Source organism: Lagopus muta, chromosome 4, assembly GCF_023343835.1.
Source record: "Lagopus muta isolate bLagMut1 chromosome 4, bLagMut1 primary, whole genome shotgun sequence".
Lineage (NCBI taxonomy): Eukaryota > Metazoa > Chordata > Aves > Galliformes > Phasianidae > Lagopus > Lagopus muta.
The window spans coordinates 58,139,600-58,156,939 of NC_064436.1; the positions used below are offsets into that span (position 1 = coordinate 58,139,600).

At 36.0% G+C, this 17,340-nt stretch overlaps 1 long non-coding RNA gene across 2 annotated transcripts in view; it reads left to right on the forward strand.

Moving 5' to 3' along the window:
* The first annotated feature begins 15,581 nt into the window (after nt 1-15,581).
* Nucleotides 15,582-17,340, forward strand: part of LOC125692067 (uncharacterized) — a 55,093-nt gene continuing 53,334 nt past the window's right edge. For both annotated transcript variants that reach the window (XR_007376430.1, XR_007376431.1), the window contains exon 1: nt 15,582-15,712. This is a non-coding gene — a long non-coding RNA (uncharacterized LOC125692067). The remainder of the gene's footprint in view (nt 15,713-17,340) is intronic.

Genomic DNA, 17,340 nt, shown 5'->3' on the forward strand with positions numbered 1-17,340 from the left:
GCCTTTTAAATCCAAATTATTTTTCTTTAATATTAGTTGCATTGGCTTTTGTAGCTGCTGGAGTGCTGAATTCCCTTCCTCTCCACAAAGAACTCAAACTGTTCTCCTCACTCAGGCAACTTCCACGTACACTTTATCTTCTAGTGACTTCACCCATATATCCACACATCTCATTAGTTAACGTCATGTTACCTCTCTTCATCATCTCGATTATCTAAATTTTGCCTCTATAATCCTTCTGAAGTCTTCAGTTCTTTCTGATTATGCCAAAAGCAGTGCAAAAATCAAACATATATTAACTCTCTAATGGTATTCATAGAAATTGTCCTTATTCTCCAATCTCAATTTTTCATATCTCCATTAAATACTGCAATGTTCCATATATTTTCATAGCCAACAGGAGAAGTCAGAGGTGCTGCAGATACAAGGTCTACTTGCAATACAAGAAGAGAATTTAAATGGGTGCACAGAATTGTGACTTGAGAAATCACAAGTCAGAAACGTTGCTTTGCTGCTGACTCGCTCTGCCCCTCCAACTACAGAAGTCAGAAGCTCCAGAATGTGATTCTGAATTCTGATCAGCTCACAGTTAAAGAAAATAATTTCTGTACTGATAAGATTCTTCATAATTTAAATCTCCAGAAGGTAGGGCTGTCTCTTGAAAGCAGGCAGGTAAATAAGGAGTGGGTCCTAGCTAGCAAATTTAAAGTTTTTGAAATTACTTAGTTTCAAAAAAAATAAAAGTGGAACCAGAATGCTTAGATGCAAGGATGCATCTGAAAGATCTTTCTTGTGCCATTCCGCATTAGTCAAACAGTTTGTGGAGAGACCTTTGCCTCCTACAGCGAGCCTAATGTGATAACTTACAAAATCCTTCACTGCAGGAATTTCTAACTCAAAGAATTTGCTTATTATAAGTATCATGCACACAGATGAAAACAAGCTTTACTCTGCTGTTTTGGAAAGAATACTGTTAGAAATACATGTCACACAAAAGCCATCTGGACAGATTAAATGAAATCTCTTATGCCCTTCTTTTTATTTCTACATGCTGCAAAACCTGTTAAAAGTCATTAGTTAAATTCTGTGACGCAATGATCAGAAATTAAATGCTCCTATAAGGATAAGCAATAGCAAATACAGCTACTTAAAACCATTTTCAGATCGCCCAAGAAAAGTAGAGGTCACAATCTACTAGGAGTCTCTTACCACTTTCTAAGGATCAGGGCTCACCAAACACCCCAAAGAAGAAAAAACACCAAACACATATGCCAGTCCTTAAATGAGATTAGGGATGAGTACACCCAGGGAATTGCTTACACTTGTGCTCCCAGAGCTCCTGACTCCCCTTTACCAGGTGCTCAATCAGTGGTGATCTAACAGTTCCCAAACACCTCCAAAGAACAGAAACAGAAAATGCTGTGACTCTGGGAATGGAGATTTCCAGATAACTCAAGAAAAACATGAAAACAAGCTGAAGTTATTCCAAGTTGCAAATGATCCATCTCAGACAGGCAAGACAACTCTCTAGTATGCTGTCTCATATTTCCTTGAGCTTGTACTGAGACAAAGTAGGGTGGTATAGTTAGAAAATAAAGTGTAAGGTGAGATGTAATTCTCGCTTCATCTTTTCTTCATTTCATTACTTCAATTCATATATTTGGGCCTCCCGTGAAGTACACATAAGAATACATTAAATACTTGTAAAACTATTTGAAATCTGGTGATTAAAAGTCTTGTATTAAAAAAAAAAAAAAAAAAAAAAAAAAAGTGTTACTCTGTTAACTGAAAACTTTGCCTCACTTGTATCTTGCATTTTCCCTTGACTGACAGTTTCTTTGCTCTCAGCTGCCAGGAAATCTTGACCCCTCTCAAAGTAGCACACCCATTCTCTTGAGGACACATAGTCTGATGTGAGCCATTCAAGGGCTTGCCAGTTCCCTTTCCTTGCAGCTCAGCAGAGTGAGGATACTACTCAAACACTCAATATTGCATGAAAACAAGTGCAGAAGTCATGAAGCTGCCAACTCCACACAGGGAAAAAAGGCATATTCTGGGAGGGGCCCTCCCAGCAATAACATTCAGAGGTTGTTAGTAATTTGCCTTGGGTTGAAAACACAGAATTCTTTGCATTATTAAAGAATCTAGATACTTCTAGACAGCAAGATGCAGGAGGGTGCAGAAGAGCAATATGAACTATACCTAGCTGATACCTGCATGGAAATGCCATCTCCATTTCATTGGAGTCTAGTTTTTTCCTTGTAATTATTTTCCTGACAATCATTTATCAGCCACTTGACAAATGAATATGAAAGCTTAGTGTCTCATTTACAATTCCAGAACAGATCTGTCCACCACACTATATAGAAGACAAAAAGCAAAATAAGGAGCATCTCTTTGGCTCCTCTCTCTTCCACACAAACAGAAGGAGCAATGCACCTAAACAATGGCAGAAACTGCAAATTTCACTGCTCTTCTCTCAAATGGTACAAATGAAAGACAACAGAAACTGTATTTCTTCTGAGCTAGGTTGACATTACTAGAGAAGAGAAAAAACTATTTTTTCTCAAGAACAACTGTTCCAGTAGTCTCTTGCCATGAATACTAGTCTCTATTAGTTCTCTGGGCACTGTGTTAATGGGAGTCTCCTCATCCTTGTTCCTACAGTTCAGAAATGAAGAGTCACTGGAAGTAATCACAATCGGGGAGCTTCTAGCCTATACAAAATATAAAATGCTGTAATTAGTCCTTTTGAATTCTGATCACATTCAATTTTTAGTTTTCCTTTTTTTCTCATTTTATTAGCGTTGGTGACATTCTTTCAAGAGGAATTGTGTACTTCAAACGCTGATCCAAATATCTAGTTTTCACTGGCTTTTACATGCTATTATAGTAGCCTTTCTGTATCTGCTCTGTGCAATTTAGAAATACTTATTCATGTGAGTAACCCTTACCCTCATTCCCCATTGCATTTAAGGAAACCAAACATCTGACTGAGACTCACGTATGCTGGCCAACTAAGTAGAACTAAATCCAAGTGCATTGTTTTTACACAGATAATAAGGTTTGACTTTCTTCTGTCTTTAGAAGCTGAATTATTCTTAACTCCAGTATCATTCAGACAGTACTTTCCTCGAGGCTTTCTTAATTTTAGATAGGGACATACTGATAGTCTATTGGCTGAATCTGATACTTTCTGGTTTCTTTCTTCAGTCTCACATACATCTCCCATTCTAAAAGAGAGCCCTGCCAAATCCTTTCAACCATATGTTCCTTGAATGTTTCTTTACTTTAGGAAGTAACAGATGCTTGCCCTGAGGGAAAAAAAAATAATTTATTTCTGTTACTTGGTTCCAATAAAATAGCAGAGTTATTTTGCTTTGAGGAAAGGGCAACCAAGCCTGAAAGGACACTTATTTTACCTTTAAGAAATATTACATAAGTAGTTTTTACTGAATAATTTATGAATTTATAGAGAGGAGTTTTTCAAAATAGTTCAAAATGTACATTCATCATAACCACTTTCATCAGCTTTCCGCTAATTAATGCTTCTGAAAATTCTTAATTTTAAGTTTCAAGAAGCATCCATGTTTAGAAAAGTACTTCATTTTATGTTTGCAATGAAATATACATGAACTATTTTATGAATTTTAATGAATCTTTATTAACTTTGGTCAGTTAAAATTATTCATTAACAATTTATAAACACTTCAACCTAGCCCTATTATGCAGCATTATGAACTCTTATGAGAGTGTTTGATACAAAACAGGCATGAGAACAGCTCTGAAATAGGGAACAAAACAAATAATAATCCATATACTGTCTGCTAGTTCAAAAGCTTCTGCATATGCCAATAACACACTTTTCTCAAATTAAACTTTCAGCAGGCTCATAATATTATGTGAGTGGGTCTGCAAGGAAATAGTCATGTCCAACTTTACAACCTAGGCAGTGCTACTGTCTTGATCTGGAAACAATCCCATCTAGGAGTTACTGAGTTCACCAAATGCCAGCCCCACTGTAAAATACAATCTGGGATTAACTTTCAATTATGTTCATTCATTCACTTTGGAAAAAGTAGTTTTCTGCATATCACTCATGGGTCTTGGAGTTTTCTCAGCAGTTTGTAAAAGAAGTACCCTCTGAACTCATCCATAAAGCAAGTATACATACCATGGGTATGAAATGAATTTCCTTAAAAACTTGGCATTAAGGTCTAGGCATGTCCAACCCATGGCCCTCAGGCTCGACATGGCCTGGCACACCCCGCAGTGTGGTCACCTCCTGCCCTGTGCCATCATGGTGGTGGCTCTGCCCCGGCCTTGCACAGCCCCTTAGCACCAAAAGAGTATCGGTGTGCTATGAGCTCCATCTGGGCTGGAACCAGGGCACGGGGCACAGTGCAATGCCAGCTCACGTTATGGCAAATAAGTTTATGGATTTTGATACATTGGCTGAACACAGCCCTGTGAACAGCAAAAAATATGCAGCTGTGCTTTCTGTTTTGAAAAAGGAATTTCCGAACAGTTTACAAGGTTGCTGAATTTTTTTTTTATTATTATTATTTACAACAACATTTCATTTGACATAAATACATTACTTGTGAATGTTCAAATGGGATGAATAGAGTTGCAATTAAAAACTGATCATGTCACTGCCAGCCTTTCATAAGCCCTGTCTGATCAGAGAGACATATCCATCACTTCATAATCACGCCATATTTGTGTAGCCCCTTTTTGGCAGCAGATACATTCGTAAACAACTATTTTGGAGGATGAAGAACATATGAGAAGAGTAAAATTTCATCAAAACAATCTGATTAAAATCCTGAGAGCTCACTCATAGTTGCAACTACTGCCACTGAACCGGAATGATGCATTAGTTTCACAAAAACAAGATCAAGTATGTCACTAGTTTTATGGTTTTGTTGCTCTCTTTTTTAATCTATTTTAATAAAAAAGTGTTAAAAATTAAAATACTCCCACTACTTTATATGCATTACTATATTATATACTTAATGAGGGCTGCTCCAAAAGTAATGCCTCCTATTTTGTTCTGTTAGCCCATGATGTCTGGAGGAAAAGTTGGTGGTATGGCAGCAGAGGATGAACTTTCCCATCAGTGTTCTGCTACATTTTGTTGCTGTGTGACAGATGGCAGCAGAGGGGAAGTCTGACAAAATGGTGTCTGACATGGGAGTGCAAACAAAGCAAAAGTGCAGAAAAAATGCACCCAATGACATTCACTGATGCTTCCTCAGTGTTTATGGAGACAGAACAGTGGATGTGAGTACAGTGAGGTGGTGAGTGGTGCATTTCAGTCGTGACAACTGTGACAATGGGTTACCTTCACTGTTGCAGATTTTTACAAGCACGGCTCCTTTTCATCGATGGCAAAAATGCATAGCTCATGAAGGTGACTATGTGGAAAGATAGTGATTTGTAGCTCAGATTTTGCTCTATCAGTGTTCTTGTGTTCTTTGTATCTGTTTTCATTTTTATGGAAACAAATGGGAGGCAATGCTTTTGAAGCAGCATATATACATGTGGCCCAAGACCCTCTTCAATCACTGCAACCCAGGCAAGCCAGAAGGTTGGACACCCATACGCTGAATAATTGAGCTTCTAGACTTCCTTTCCCCTGAGAGGAAAAAGCTAGTCTGACACAAGTATCTATGCTACATAGTTATCTCCAGCAACAGTAACTAAACAGATCCATGGGTGGGACCTGTGCCTCAGCCTCTAATTATTCTCTACCTAACATTCTTCTCTCAGTGTTCTTGATTTTATGAACATCATGCCGAGGTGTTTAATTAGCATTAGACGTTCTAGGGTTGTGATTTACTCTGCACTGCCGAGTCAGTCATTCCAGCACAAAACACACACCTTGCTGTGGTTCTACCTCTGTGTCACTCACCCAGTTCAGAGGACCAAAATGGCCAAGGGGAGGGGGCCTGGATAGAAATGCCCAGTTGCCAGAGCTTTTACCAATAACCCTCCTTTTAGGCCAGAATCATATACCAAGCAGCAGCAGTTGAGCTATGCACTGACTGAAATCTGTCATAGCAAGAGATTTCACCAAATACATTTTTCTGTCAGAGGAAAGAGAAATTGGAAGAAAGTGGCATTGTGCTGCTAGAAGCACATGAAGAATATAATAAAATACCATTTGTTGAGGATGCAGGTAGATGAAAAACATTCCCATTGACAGAATGAGTTCTGAGCGCATATTTTACTTTTTGCCAGGCCTCTCAATTTGTTTGATCAATAAGGAATATGTTCTACACTCAACACCTTAAAAATCCATTCATTGGTGTTTTCCATAGACATCACACAAGTCACTCTACTGTGTCTAATCCATCCACAAAATGCTTTTTTGTCAAATTATTCAATCCTCTTCCTTGTATGAAACATATTCCATCAAACTAAGCCATCTGCTCTTATGTCAGTATGAATTCTGCCTAATGTGATAAGTAGTGTACGAAGAGAGGCATTTAATCTAACATGTATGTTTGACAAAAGGGAACATTCCTTATTTGGTAAGACACATCTTTTGTTCTGTGTGAATTTTAAAATACTGCAGCAGTATAAATTGAAGGATGAATTCTACATAGCTTGTAAACAGAACTATTATTTACAAAATATTTCTAAAATCTTTAATCTTTAGAAAATTCAGGGCAAAATAATGATATTAACTAAATTCATTCTCTGTAAATTCCATTGATTTCAGTGAAACTACCAAAAAATTGATTGGGTTTATGCTCTGAACCAGTTTAACTGCTTTTAGTCTTACTGGCTAAATGTTACAGAGGATGGTGTGTAGAGGCATTTACAGCACTACTATGGTAGTATACTAGGAATTTCTTAAAACATGCTTCCCACATCAGCTTGGTCATTATTGGTAATGGAAATCTCTTTATTCCCTCTCAAAATGCCAGAAAACAAATTCAACATTTTTTTAAAGGAAAGCAGATGAAATATGATCTGGAAGATACACATTAACACTTCTGGTATGTGGTCAAGGAGTCTATTTTTGAGCTATGCCAGGGCTATTTCATGGGTTGCAATGAACACTGAAATTGTAACTTACGTGTCATTTGCACTCTCCTTCTATCATGTCAATCACTCATACCAGAGCTTTTCTATGTGAAAAGTCTGGACAGGAGATATATGTCCATGTACATCTCAGGTTAAAGGTTTAATCAGGAGGAGCTCAAATTAATTCACCATGACCTTCCCAAGTTATCTCAAATAAGAGTAGATAAAATATTTATCCTAGCAATAACTGCTTTAATTCATGGTATATGTAACTTTATACAATACCATGATTATTTCAAGAACTGTTATAATTTGGCATGAACGTTTTTTATAAAGTTTCTGTGAAACAGCTGCTTATACTTGCCAAAAAATATGAAAAGTAACTGAAATCCCTCATAGAACCAAACAGATGGAAGGATTATAACCTTTACCAGTCCCAGTGTGGGCTGAGGGAAATTCACTAAAAGCATCATTTGGTGATAAAAACACATCAGGAAGAAAAGAAAAAAAAAAAAAAAAAGGAAAAAAAAAAAGAGAAACAACTGCAATGTTGAGAGAGAAGCAGCAGAAAATCAATTCTGATTGGGTACTGAAAAATGACCTTGAGAAAAACTGTGAGGGAATTTGTCAACTGAGTAATATCTGAAAAGGAGGTGGAAACTCTCCTGCTCAAAAAAGAAAAAAAGAAACTCTCCTGTTGAAAAGTTTCTGTAAAGGTTTTCTAGAGTCTTGATAAACGAACAAGAATGAATTTGTATCTCCTCTTACTCAACCACATTTATATATTTACACTTTACAGTTATACATTTCCATGGCAAATACTTCATATTATTTTAAAAAAATCAATATTTAAGAACAAGATCAATGAAATTAAGTAAATTCTTGAATAGATTTTATGATAGAAAAGCAATGAAATGTCAGGTGAGATACATACATGCTTCAGGCAAAATGAGAGAAGTGGAGTGGTTCTCCTCATGAGCTGACATGGAGAGAATGGGCAGAATGATTCTCATGGGCTGACACCAGCATCCAGAAGAACAGGAAAATACATGTAATGCTGTGATAGCCATCACCTGCTTCAGAAGCCCCATTTGTCTTCAGGGCTTGGTTCTGACTGAGTTGCCCTGCGTCCCATGAAGCCCCATTCACTGCTCTGTGGGATCAGAAATTTTCAAGTATGTTTCATACAAAAGTGCTAAAATAAAAGGTTCCATTCACGTATCTGATACTTAGCTTAAAAGAGGGTTGGAGAGCTTAACTTGGAAAGTACTTTGAAAGCATGATAAAAGACATTCTCCCTGATGAGTATAGTGAATTACTTTTTCCTCTACTGTTTAATAAAAGCTAAGTTAAAAACCTCACTGAGCAAATGGTTTTGAATTGCTGACAACTGCACAAAAATTACTGCTCAATCAATTATATTTGCCATATTTCCAGCCAGCAGATTTTTGCTTGCCAAATTCTCATCAACATAAACATTGAAAAGGATGCATCAACAAATTTACAGCATCACCTCTTTATCTTGAGGCTCTAAAATAATGCCAGGTTTCAGATCTTTTCATAGCAGAGAATACTTCATTCGGAATGATAACACCTAAAACAGACTGATTAAAGCAAAGTCTGAATGTGTAGAATCAGAAGCAGAATGCAAGATATATCCACTTGCCATGCATCTTTAACAAATACATACGGTGGCTCTGGGGATTTCTGACAGATCCTAGTTGTTACTTATCTCTGTTCAATAAGAATCCCAGTATATTCAAATTGATTGTCTTTAAAAACAGTGAAGCCTTCATTATCCAGGTAAAGGATAAGAAAAGATAATATGAAAAACAAAAGGTATTGGATATCAGCTAGCACAGAAATTTAACTTGTGATTTTTTTTTAGCGGGGAGGTGTGATCTGTAAAAGGCTGACTCATATAAGACAAGACTGTTGTGTCTTCCTATTTTTACAGCTCCTTGAAAACAAGAAGAATTCTTTACAAAGACTGAAAACTGTCATATTGAAGGAAAAAAAAAAGGTCAATTCTTGTTTGTTTTGACTGGAAAAAGTAGAAAGTTTTATACTGCGTTTTAAGTTTCTAATACTGTAGATCATGAAAGAGAGAGACAACTCTGATCACCTTCAATATAAATTTGCCCCAAAAAGTGACTTTAAAGAATAATTTAAAAAAAGGAATTGTAGAATCACAGAATATCCTAAGTTGGAAGAGACCCACAAGTATTGAGTCCAGCTCCTGGCTGCATGCAGGACCACCCAAAATCCAAACCCTATATCTGAGAGCATTGTCTGAATGCTCCTTGAACTCCGGCAGCCCAGGTCCATGACAAACTGACCCTCTCAATAATGAGAGGGGATCTCATAACTGTTTATAAACATCTAAAGGGTGGGAGTGAAGTCTGAGAGTGGAACTTTCGCAGAGAGCAACAACAGAACAAGAGGCAAAAGGCAGAAACTGGAACACAGGAAGTTCCATACTCATGCAAGGAAGAACTTCTTTACTGTCAGACTGATGGAGAACAGGCTGCCCAGAGAAGCGCTAGAGCCTTTTTCTCTGGGGATATTCAAGACTTGTCTGAATGCCTACCTGTGTGGCCTGCTATAGGGAATCTACTTCAATGGAGGGGCTGGACTTGATGATACCCAGAGGGCCTTTCCAACCCCTACAGTTCTGTGATTCTGTGAATGGAAAGTTCATGATGTAGGCTGTATGTATCCAGTATAGTCACATTATTATAATCAGTGTAGACAAGTTTCACAGACATTTACGATGCAGCTCCTGCTAGCAGGTTTTTGAGTCATACCTTTTTTTTTTTTTTTTAATCTCATACATGCATAATCGTTTATCACATATGTCTCATTTACTTGAAGGTATTCCACAAGTGTATTTGATCTATTGTATTGATACTGGTTTGTAATGTAATTCTTAAAACAGTATTTAGCTGGAAGAAGGAAACAATCAGAACAATATTCCTAGCCACTCTTCAGTGAGCCACTGTTTAAGGTGCTCTCAGTTAAAGATTTCTGATTTTGTGAAAGCAGAACAGAAAGATTCAAAAAAACAAGTTTTGTATCTCAGATCTGACAGAGTCTAGTGGGAGTAATATAACCTATGCTCTAATATGCTTTTGACTCTGGTCAAAGACACAACTCCCACTGGCTTCAGGCAGTAAGATCTTGCTCTTTGCTGTCAGCAATACAGTTTTGTTAAAAGAGGCACCTCAGCCATACCAAAGCAAGATTTATCCATGTGTGAAAGTGGTCTGATTCTGTCAAAAAAAAAACCAAAAAAAAAAAAACAAAAACACAAAAAAAACCCAAAACACTGGTCCTCTGTTTTTCTGTGCTTGTACTTTGTTAAACTCAGAGCAGATATTGTAAGCGCTGTGAAAGAAACTTAGATACATTTTCACTAAATTTAAGCAGTAATATTACAAAAGCAAGATGTTCTCAACTTTGTTAACTATTCTAGCGTGGTAGCTTTTCATGAAAATGTAGCAACAGAGCATTACTGACACTTGTTTCTGACTGATTGGTTTTGACTTCAGAAGTTGAGCAAAGCAGAAATACAACTCTCATGACACCAAGGTGGATATTTTCAGACCTTTTACTACATATTTATGATTCTTGTCCAATATAAAGTTCATTTTGCTTCAGTCAAAATTTTAGCAATATGAAGCCAGCATTCTCAAATGCCAAAAATTCCGTCCAGCAGAAACGTCTCCATGCTGACTAGAACAAACTGGAAGTTAGAATATCAAATCTGGTTCTACTGTGAGACTCCGTTTAATCACTTCCTTTCTGTTGCATTTGAGTTTATGAATTTCATTTGGTTTTTGGATTCTTGTCCCTCACTCAATTGAAAAAAGTTCTCTATTTCCTTCATCACATTGTCACCTGGTTCTGCAAAACCTTTAGTACATAAATATCAGAAAATAACTACTTGAAGAGAAATGGGAGAATTATTCTGTAGGATTCTCATATCCTAAAGAAATGTGAGTCTTGTCTTCCTTTTCTCTCTGCTTAGAGTATCCAAGAACAGCATGAACAATTTTATTACATGTGTTTTAAGGCAAGGTGCTTTCAAGCTCTGCAGTATCAAAAATAGTTATTGCTATAAGATTTAAAAACAAAGCATCATGCCTTTTTACTGAATCTTTTAAAGACCAGTCTCTTGACTAGACATATATTTACTCTCACTTTTATCAAGAAACAGATAAACAATTCATTCAGTGAGAAACCACATCAGCTGAATCATAAGGTAATCAACTCACAGTACCTTCTCACTCTCAACTCTCTGAGACTCATATACTCAACTTGAATGCCAGCAACAAATTCTACAAGATAGTCCAAACAGAACAAAATTGCAAATAGATCCAAATAATCTCTAATTATGACATAAAACTGACATGCAGAATATTGAGCAAGATGATTTGCACAGATTTATATATGACAATACTTGACAACATAATTCTCAAACAGAGGTATTGGTGTAGGGGGTTTTTTGCTATTTTTTGAAGTTTTCTGAGGTCATTATTTTTTATGTTAGTATTTCCTCTCATTAGATGCATACAATTAAAGCTGGATGAAAAATCACAAGAGGGCTGCAAAATAATTATTCCAAATATTAACTAATGCATAGTTCCTTTATAGGTGGTTCTTTTTCTTTCCCAGTGTACTGTTTGCAATTACACAAAAGAGTGCTACATGGAACCTTTTTCACAATATAACCATAATTTGTTTTCTGTGCAGAAATAGTTCATAAACACATATGAAGGCCTTCTCTCTCACCCAGAACTTCATAGATTCATAGAATCATAGAAACCCATAGAAAGGACCTTTAAAGGTCATCTAGTCCATCACCCCTGTGATGAACAGGGACATCTGCAGCTAGATCAGGTTGCCAAGAGCCATATCCAGCCTTGCCTGGAAAGTCTCCAGGGTCAGGGCATCAATTGCACCTCTGGGTAACCTGTTCCAGTGCCTCATCACCCTTGCTGTAAAGGGTTTTTTTAGATTGGATGTAATGAAAAATGTTTTTCATTACATCCAATCTAAATCTACCCTCTTTAAGCTTGAAGCCATTTCCCCTTTATCTGTCACCACAGACCCTGCTAAAGACTCTGTTCCCTTCTTTCCTGTAGCTCACCCTGGATACTGAAAGGTTGCTATCAGGTCACCTTGAAGCCTTTTCTTCTCTAGACTGAAGAACTCCAGCTCTCTTAGCCTGTCCTCATAGGCGAGGTGTTCCATCCTTTCAATCATTTTTGTGGCCCTTCTCTGGATGTTATTCAACAGGTCCACGCCTCTTCTGCACTGAGAACTCCACATCTGGACATAGCATTCCAGGTAAGTCCTAACCAGCACAGAGTAGAAGGGCAGAATCACCTCCCTCAACCTGCTCAACAACTTCACTAGCTTTGATTTCTTAAATAGCACTTGGTTGATATTATTGCTATAATAGAATACAATAGACAACATTAGACAAAATACAGACACAGCAGAGGGCAGGATCCTTTTCTATAGGTAGTTTGAGGCATGATAAAGTAGGTTAATGTTGATCATAGAATCATAGAATCAGCATGGTTGGAAAAGACCTATAAGATCATCCAGTCTAACAGTCCACCTACTACCATTATTTCTCCACTAAACCACATCCCTTAGTAAAACTCCTAAACATTTCTTGAACAGCTCCAGGGATAGAGACTCAACCATCTCCCTGGGCAGCCCATTCTAGTGCCTAACAACTCTTTCAGAGAATAATTTTTCCTAATATCCAACGTGAGCCTTGCCTGATGCAACTTGAGGTCATTTCCTCTAGTCTTTTTATGCAGGAGAAGAGGCTAACACTCTCCAGACTGAACAATTCCAGTTCACTCAGCCATTCCCCATAAGACTAGATGAACTGTGATATCAACAGGAACAGCAAGTGCAGTGGCTGGGCACTACTTTAGAGCATACCATGGATAAAAACAGCCCTTCATCTACTTGAGCTGTTTAAGTTTGCAATAGTGCTAGCTAATGAGTAAGCAGGTAAGTTGACTACTGTCATACCTTTAGAAAGAAGACAAAAGTTCTACAGAGGATTGAAAAGTTCTTATAAAAAGGCTTCCATTCTGAAAGGCTTGTTTTTAATCTAGCAGATTCATCTCTTCAGAACTTTGCACTAAAACTCAATACTTTCTTTTAGATAGTCATCATCTCACTATAAACAAGAAGAATATAATACAAAATCACGTCTTACTGAGTCAAGGTGAGCCTATAAAAATGTGTTGCTTTCCTTTCTTAAAAAGACAGAAAAAGTCTTCAATGTATCAAATGTTAATAACACTTACGAACTATCTGAAGAGGTACAGAAAGTAACAGTTAACTGTAAACTGACTACTTCAAGGCTGTAGCACCTCCATTGTACAAAATACAAAGGGCAATTACAAAATCTTCCCAGAAAGAAAATAATAACAATAACTCCTAGAGATTGAAGGGTAAGTACATTATATCCGGTCATAGGAAGACAGTTAAGATAAAATAGTTAGCTTTGTGATACATGGTTCTGCTAGGTTTTATTACTTAGTTTATCCACAGAAATACGTACGTAAGTATGTAAATATTTTTTCCCTTCTATAGATTTTTAATAGTTTTAGTAAAATATGTAATGAAAGGCTCTCTGTATCTAACTCAATATTTTTAGAATACTAAAATAAAGAACTCAGTGCACTGTCACAAACTTACTTTGTTTATTTCAGATTTCTTTCTTACTTTCTAGTAAGGTTATGGATGACAATTTCCCATCTGTTTACCCCCAAAATAAGGCTTTTAAAATGTTATATTTCATTTGTACATACTATGAATTTTCCAAATGTAAACAGTGGTGATATTAAGTATGTCACAGTAGTACTTAATTGACCTGCTCTTAAAACAAATTCACACAATTCACGTTGAACGCCAAAAACAATGATCCTCAAGAGCTTAGTATATGGAAAAGTTTGATACATGAAACTTCTTACTCCTGTTAAAAGAGCATGTTAACTCAGAAAAAAAGTTACATACATTATATACCAATTACTGCCTGTCTTTGTAGATTTTACATATGTTAAAAATGTTACTATACCCCTGAACAAAAAAATAAAAATGCAGCACCTTTTTTTTGCAACTTCCTCCATTCTGAGACTGCAAGATGAATCTAGGTCAAATCACACCATCATTATTTTCACTTTTTTCTAAGTGAGCAAGAGTGTGAAACTGAAAAGACTAATACCATGATACTCAAAAACACTCCAGAAAGTTCCTGGGATAAATTCATGACTCATGTACCTGTGGACAATCATTTTAAGTTAACTGATTTTAAGGTAACTGACATGAAGTTGGATATGCCAGATACAGATTTGAAACAGCTGTCTTGTCACTATGGAGTGACTCATCTATGTTTGGTACCATAATGGTAATAACAAGTTATCCATAATATGTTACCTACAGCAGCAATCAATCATTTTTTGTTTCTTTAATTTTTTGCCAGCCTACAGGAGACTTTCTTTAAGCTACATGGGTTTGTTCCGTTTTTGTTTTTGATTGCAGGACAGTTGGTAGAAAGTGACTACTGAAGAAATTAGCAGGCAGTTATGCTATGTAGTTAGCTATGAAATACTTAAGCCAATAGTTAATCATTTCTGCTGTGTAGAATGGGAATGGGTAAATGCAGATTTCGGTGAAAGCGTAAGCTTAACACTCTTCATACCAATCTTGCACAGATCTTACCTAGAGAGTTCATTTGAATAAAAGCTATGATAAAATTACTAGTTTTTCTTAGAAACTTATTATTATTTACTGTGGGAATATTTTTTCAAAATATTTGGATCTGTTGGACAAGACTTCCTTCAAATATAGACCGCATTTACAGGAATGGGTAAGAAGAAGCTTTAGGATTTGTCATTTAGCACAGATCATCTTCTAAATCAAAGATCAGGTTAGGAATTCGTATTATTGCTCTTAGAATATTTGTGCTCCTATTTTTATGTCATATTTATAAAAATAAATTTGTCCATTTATTATCCATAAAATGATCATTGCTCTTACATCACCAAACATGCTTAGGCAATGCAGATATTGTGATAACACCCTTACAGACTAGGAAAAAAACGAAAAATAACAACTTACTGCACAGAATACAAGCATTCAAGTATCATCTACCATGACATGGAAATTGACATTCATGTAATTAGGAAGAAGTTGGATCAGACATTATGAAAAAGAGAGTCAATTTTCCCATCTGGAGCTTTAAAACTTATATGCTAATACATGTGTACATACAAAAGAAAAAGAAAAAAAAAATAGTTAAAAGATGTCATAACAGAAACAGTCATAGAAAGTCATGGGGAAAAAGTCCAGATACATATGGTTACAGTTCATATTTACTCTGGAGAAAATATCACAAGGCAGCCCATCTGATATTAAGGAAATAGTGTATTCGGAAGCTAGCGTATACTATCTTTTAAAAGATCATCCATCCTGTCAGAAATAGAAATATTCTCTGTAGGAAGTTTGGAGGTTGCAATCTGCGAGCTTCCTCTGCCACCCCACAGATCCACTCCCTTCCCTTTGCTGGAGAGCAAAGATAGCGACAGCCATTTCAGCTCCAGACAGACTGACACAATGAAGGCTTCTACTGCTAAGCAAGGTAAATTTTTCTTTTGTGGATTTCCAGCTATCTGATCCATTTAGGAGCCTTTCACTGACATGTCTTTTGGTTTTGTACCATGTTCATTTGTTCAGGCTCTCCTGTTACTCTCATGTCACCTCAGGGATGTACTTACATTTTTATCCAAACTACCTCATCACCAAGGAGCTGAAATCAGGGAACACAACTCTGTTAGCTCCTGTACCTTGAGAGCAGAAAGGATGGTTTATTTCTGGCTTATAATAACTTTCTTTGTTTTTTTCTCCTGCAAACAGTTTGTGTCTGAACCAAAGAAACTCCTCTTCTGTTTGTTTCCAAACTGGGACCTTTTCCTCTAAATCTTCCTTTGCACTCTTATTCCAGTGTATATAATTGATATGTTCATTATGAAATGCGGAAAACAATTACAAAATTTTGAAAAGTACTGGAAGATTAATCTCTAGAGGGCATATTCTTCTTCAGTAGGAAAAAAAAAATAGAAAATGTGTAAAGAAACTCACTATTTTTAGCCCATGCACATGCAACTGGTATTACAAGTGATTTGCTCCATTATTCTCATTCTCTACATTCCTGCACATAAAGAGGTTATCTTTATACACATCATAAGTTGATTCTATCTCTCCTGAAAAAAAATAGAAAATTCACAGACAAATGTACTGAAACTATTCCTACATTAAATACCTCATAAGCTCAGAAGCACACAGAAAAAAACAGATATCAAATAAACAAACAGACAACAAATAAATAAACCCACAAAAACACAAGAAGCAAACTAAAACATTCTAGATCTTCATAATTTAGTTCTGGTCCAGAAGAACATACAGCATAATTTCAATAACCAAATGGAAAGTACAGTCAAAATCATTACTTTCTTTGTCCTCATTCTTGTAATACCAATTCAGAAAGGTTGGTGTTATTTTTTGGTTTTTGTTTTTTTTTTTGCAATACTTTTTGGAACACATACCTGAAGAGTCTTATCAAAATTGCAAAGTATGTAATATTAGCAGTGTTGCAAGAAAAATATTAGATTTTCTAATCCTTTAACAAATTGTAATAAGGGTACATTTTGGAACTTGTCAATGGTATCTCGTGTATTTTAATAATGCCTTCCTTAATTCTGTAGTGAGTTAAAATATTCATTTTATTCATCACTCTTTAATATTCATTCAGTCATTAAGTCACTTAAGTTTAAAAAAAAAAAAAAAAAAAAAAAAAAGGCCAAAATATATATGCATTCTCAAAAAAAAAAAAAAAATTTAATAAGAAAAATTATATAAAAAATATATATAATAAAAAATTATATAAAAATGATTCACAAAAAATCTTAAAGTGGGTTAGTGTTGAAGAAAACCCATACGTATTCTTTTGACACAAAGTACAGCCAAAGATCAACTTGTATTATTAATCTAAGAAAGCTCTTGTGATCTGGTCCAAATATTTTTCCAAGTGACATCATGAATATTCATGGATTTGAGTTTTATGGTCTTGGAAGGAAGAACAAGTATTAACCACTTGACATCATACATTACTCTTCTAAAATGATAGAGAGATTATATCCAGATTTTGATGACTCTGTTATGAGCATGAAAGCAAGCCTTTTGTCTTAGGAGTAGAGGATTTTCACTAAC